Raw genomic sequence first — 6,201 nt, 5'->3', positions numbered from 1 at the left:
GCTATTTGGATACTTTTTTCTTTGCATCTGTACTTGCTTCAGTGGGGTCTTTATCTGTGGCCTAGTCTCCCAAAAAACAGTAAGCAAGGACAAATATAAATCCATCCACTCAAGCTTCAACACCAAACACACACACACACACACACACACACACACACACACACACACACACACACGCACTGTCTTAAATATACCTCACAAATATCAATCACATAATGCATTTATTGTTTTCAAATCCACATATCTCTAGTACTACTATTTACCTGTTTTCTTTAAATCAAATAACATTTTTATATTGAAAAAGGTTTCATAAAGGATACTTTATATTCCTTCTATAAATGGGAAACTAGCATCATTTGCCAAAAGAGAAAGTAACTGTAAAAATAGAAGTTAAGGAAGGGGAACCGAGTTATCACATTCAAGTTGGATTCTGTTACCTGCCAAGGCTCTGACTTGAATGAAGCCTGTTCTTTGTCTAAAAAAGAGACTTAAATGTTTTTTGTTAAAGACCTACTAGGATTAAATTGAATCTTTTTCTGTAAAGTTATCAAAAGGCAACAAAGATTAGAAAAAGAAATGACTTTCTCAATAGTGATTCCATTTTAAGGCTTCACAGATACTTCTTAGAATCATCTCCTGTTTCATTAGTAGCTCAAACTTTGGGAAATGACAATATAGATCCGTGGTTCTCAAAATATAGCATGTATCAGAATCACTTGCAAGTCCTGTTAGAACAGATGGCTAGGCCTCATCCTTAGAGTTTCTGATGCAGCAAGTGAGGCCCCAAAATTTGTATTTCTAGAGAGTTCCAGGTGGTGCTGATGTTGGTACAGACCAAACTTTGACACTGCATAGACAAACCCTACACATCCTTCACAACTCTGTTTAGGTGAGGCTCTCCCTCTCTGCACTCCATGAAGCCTTCTCTGCCCTCTCTATTAACATTAAACTTTTCCTAATCTAGTTACTTCTTGTCCATCTCACTAATTCACAGTTTTTTCACCCAAACAAAACATGTCCTTATTCTCTCTTCATAAATCCCATACTTAGGAATACTTTTTGTCTATCAAACCAAACACATGTATCAAGTAATAATTCATTTCCTCATGTTTTATTAATCAAAGACAAAGGTAACTGCCAATCAGAGCTTCCAGTCAGCATGGGGTAACTGGTGTTTCTATAGTGAGTGGATATAATTCTAGCCTAGAGCAAAGAAACATGATGTTTTAGTTTAATTAGCCTATGTAACTAATCTCTGGTAAATATGAGTTCTTTTGGTTAATCATTTTTAATTACTGAAAAAAGCTCACAGGCACTCCTCATGTCTTCCCCCATTACTGCTATCTAAGACCCTTGGGGGTCTGGGAAGCTCAGGTTGAGACCACCTGGTATCTATCACTCATTTGGTAATTAATCACTGATGGTCTTCTGTCATTTCTTCTATCGTTGCCCCTTAAGAACACAAGGAACAACATCTGACACTTCTTCATAAATTTTACAGTACTGTGCTCAGGGCTTTAAAATTAGCAACTCCCCCACCCCTCGCAAAAAAAAGAAACCTATATCATTTATGTGTTTGACCATACCACAACTGTATTCAGGAGATAGCAACACAAAGAAAGAATATTTGCAGTAAAGTGGACCAGTATTTTAAATAGAAGAGTCACACTCAAAAGGTACCCTTTGAAAGAGAAAAATGAGTCAACAAAACAATTGATTTCCAAGGTTGGTAAAGCGACTCGAAAATAACTTCTCTAGGATATGATTCCATTGGATTTGCTCTGCTTGATGCCTCTTGGAAGGCTGGTAAGGGGAAAATGTTTGAAATATATCTGATTGAATCAAAAACAGAAAAACAGGATCTGGAATGATGGTAAGATCTTAATAAATCACATATACTTTTGTCTTCCTCAAGATTATGTGACTTACTTTTTCCAAAACTCTACTTAAAATTCTTGTCCTCCTAGAAGCCATCCCTGGTGGTGATTACTACCACCCCACCCTCACCTGATTCTGATCACATTTTATTCTGAATTCCCTTAGCAATATGGACTCACAGCATGTTGCACTGAAATTGCTATTGAAGACTTTTCAAGTGTGAGAGACGTGTGTGTGTGTGTGTGTGTGTGTGTGTGTGTGTTTGAGAAGGCATTCTTCTTCCCTCTAGAAAAAGCTCCCCACCCACCTGTGACAAGGACTTAAAACTTAACTATTAGAGAATAATTTCTTTATTTGATGACCTTGCTTAAGCCAGGCATCTTCTTTCAAAATGCCAATAACAGTAACTTATTATCCATCATTAATCTGTTGGTGCCACTTCCAGCCCTTTGCTGATGAATGGGATGCTCAAATGTTATTGCTAGTACTGCCTTGAATAGTTCCACCACAGGAATGCCAAGAAAATCTTCTGACTACTGATGACTCTGGAAAAGATGCAAAAAGCCAAGGTTTAAGGTTGTTGTCTTATTTATTCCAAAGACTTATTAGATTTAGCTAATTATACAGATTATCAAAGTAAAAGATCTTATGGGTGCCATGTGATAGTCTACCCCATCATTCATGCCTGATTGAATAACATAGTTAAAACCCAAGGAGCTCTTCCTCTAATAAAGTCCCTGCTCTGGTCCGTTGCTACGGCAACTTAGGGCTGTCGTCCAAGATGATAGCAAATACATTAAATATTGCAGGAAATCCATTTTGTCCCTGCTTTAGTGACCTCAGATCCAAAACTGTATTTGATAACACACAAGTTTAGAAAGAGTATTGCTTGCGCTATTTATTTTTCTTTTTCGACATGGAAAACAATCATATTTATATTCTCTAACACAGTGCCATCCATGTAACAGGCAATGAAAAATATTAGAGGGAAATTAGTTATATGTTGTACACTGACCACACACATTTATTGCCTTTTACCTGAGACCCCACTAACATGACAGTAAAAGAATAAAAAAGGAGCACATTCACATAGACAAAGAAAATAGGAAATGATACCACAGTAGGCAAGAGATTTCCATTATTTTTATTTTTAGCTCTCTTTTTTCTTGTGATAAAATATACATAACATAAAATTTGCCATTTTAACCATAAATAAATGTACAGTTCAGTGACATTATATACATTCACCTTGTTGTGCAACCATTGCCATATCCATCTCCAGAACTTTTTCTTCTTCCCCAACTGAAACTCTCCTCATTAAACAATAACTCCCTACTCCTCCCTTTCTTCAGCTCATGGTGGAGTACTCTATCTAGAATACTGGTTACTATTCTACTTTCTGTCTCTATGTATTTGACTACTGTAGGACCTCATAAAAGTGGAATTAGATAATATTTGTCCTATTGTGTCTGGCTTATTTCACTTAATATAATGTCTTTCTCAGGCTTCATCCATGTGGTAGCATGTGTCAGAATTTCCTTCCCTTTTTATCTCCTACTGAATCAGACTGTATTTTATTTTCAGCTGTTTTGGTATATAATTGACAAAATTTCATTCCTTTTTGAGGCTAAATAATATTCCATTGTATGTGTATACCACGCTTTGTTTATCCATTCATCCATCAGTGGATATTTTGGCTGTTTCTACCTTTTAACTGTTGTGAAAAATGCTGCCATGAACATTGGTGTACAAATATTTATTCGAGTCCCTGCTTTCAAACTTTGGCAATATAGCCAGAAATGGAATCACTGGATCAAACAGTAATTCTATGTTTAACTTTTTAAGAAACCATCTAACTATTTTCCACAGCAGCTGTACCATTTTACATTCCCACCAACAATGTGCAAGGGTTCCAATTTCTCCACATCCACCCCAACACTTGTTTTTGTTGTTGTTGTTGTTGTTGTTGTTGTTGTTGTTGTTGTTGTTGTTGTTTTTATAACAGCCATTCTAATGGGTATAAAGTGATATCTCAGGGTGGTTTTGATTTTCATTTTCTTAATGATTAGTGATGTGGAGAAGCTTTTCATGTGTTTATTGGCATTTGTTCCATTCATTTTTGAAAGATGAAAAGCAGATGGAGGAATGGTAATCACCTTAGCAGAGCAAGGCGGGTTACAGATGAGAAGCAAAATGATTTGCCCCACAGAAGCTCTGAAAGATTCAGGCTGTGAGGGAGGGGTGGACCAGGATGAAGATCAGGGCTGAAAACATCCTCTGCCCCAACAGCCAAGCAGTTTACTCTTCATCCAGGCAGGAGAAGGGAGGCTTAATCCCTGACAAATTTGAACTAGTGAGGCCCATGCTTCCGGAACAACTAGCACAGTAGCCAGCAGGAGTGAGGGAAGGTCGGAAAATGGGGAGACTAGGGAGCTCATTCTGAGCAGTGGAACCCCAGTCCTCTTCCCTGACTCTGCTCCCAAAATGCAGGCAACGAATGTTACTCCTAGGCAGAGGATGAAAGGATTCTTCTCATAAGAAACTGAACTTCCCCAGGGGAAGAAAACCATTGATAATGACATTTGGGTTTCCCCTAACAAAACGGCAAGATCCCCCACCAGAAACCCAGCAGTGAAAGCCCCCATTTAATAAGTTCTGCCTATGCACATAGGACTTCCAATTAGGTTTTGTGCATTACTCTAAAATATGAAGTAATAACTAAGGGTCACCAGACATTTGAGGAAAGCCTCCATCATAAAAGACAGAGACCAAGAAAACCCAAAAAAATAAATAAATAAAAATAAAAAATTGAAACAGGAAGAAATATATGATGCCAAGAACAGAAGAAAGCTTCAAATAAAAATAATTAATAACTCAGAGTTAAGAGAAGATATTCCAACCATCTATCTAAAAAGTGAACAAACAGAATACTATGAAAAATAAAAAGAGCCCTTGGAAATTAAAAATGATAGCCAATATTAGAAAGTTAAAAGAAGTAATAAAAAGGCATAATGATGGAAAATAATAGGGATAATACAAGGATAAAACATTTAAGGAATGAATTTAATCAATGTCCAAGTAAAAAAGACAGGGGAGAAGATTATCAAAGAAATAATTTAAGAAAATTTCCTGGAACTGAAGAACATGAGTCTCCAGTTGAAAGGACAAGAAATGAAAAAAGACCAATGCCAAGTTTTAGTATATGAGGGATACAGAGAAGAACTAGAAGTGTCAAGATACATAAGTCACATACAAAAGAATAGAATTTAAAGTGGTTTTGGACTTCTCAAAATGACCCTAGAAGCTGAGAAGACAATGGAACAATACCTTCAAGAGAAAATAATTTTGCAACCTGACTTCTAGATAGGCAAACTGCAAATCCTGAGTAAGGGTAGGAAAAAAAGACATTTTCATTTCAGATAAACAAGGACTCAAAAAATGTATCTCCCACATAGCCTTTCTTAGAAAGCAACAGAGGGAAATGTGTCATCAGAACAAGGAGCTAAAACAAGACAGGGACCCAGGAAACAGGGGCTCTAACATAAAAGAGAAGCAAAGAGCACTTCCAGAGTAACAGCTAGGTGACAGTCCAAAGGGAAAACCTGTCTATACTGAAGCAGGAGGAGTTGAAGGGGGAAAGCTAACACAGAGTAGAGTATATAACTAAGCATGAAAAACTACTGATAGGCTGTTACAATTCTAATGGGAAAGAAAAAGACAGGTACACAGAAAATAATGCAAGTAAAACAAATTAACAAAAAAATATTTTCAACTCCTGGAAAAACAAAAAGTTAAGCAAGGAAGGATATATAACCACAGTACACTTTTTGGCTTTGCAATGTGTAATAATTATATGAACATAACATAAAAATCAATAAATATTGATTCAACAAAATATTATTCTCTGATATAGGAGTTTGCAGGAAAGGGTAGGGCCAAGTAATGTACAGACATTTTTATTTCAGGTAATAGCCAGTCAGTAAGTGATTTCTAAAACTGATAAGTCAAGAAACAGCAGTATCAGTATTTTATTTTGATAAATACCAATAAATATCTTGATAGTCGCAATTGAAAACTTTTGGGAAAATGATGGCCTAATGAATCGTCTCTGATTTAGGATTCTTTTTGTAGAAATGGTATAGATTCTTTCTTCACCAGGTTCCCACAGGCAGGATGGAAGCATAATAGTCAAGAGTACAGGCTCTGGATTCAGACTTCCTGAGTGCTCAGCTTGACTCTGCCACTTCTTATCAGCAGGGTGAATTTGGACAGGTTAACTCATCACTCTGCCTCAGTCTTATTTCATATGTAAAGCAGGAAACA

Source organism: Pteropus vampyrus, unplaced genomic scaffold (genome assembly GCF_000151845.1).
Source record: "Pteropus vampyrus isolate Shadow unplaced genomic scaffold, Pvam_2.0 Scaffold171, whole genome shotgun sequence".
NCBI lineage: Eukaryota > Metazoa > Chordata > Mammalia > Chiroptera > Pteropodidae > Pteropus > Pteropus vampyrus.
Note: the sequence above shows the minus strand (reverse complement) of the source record.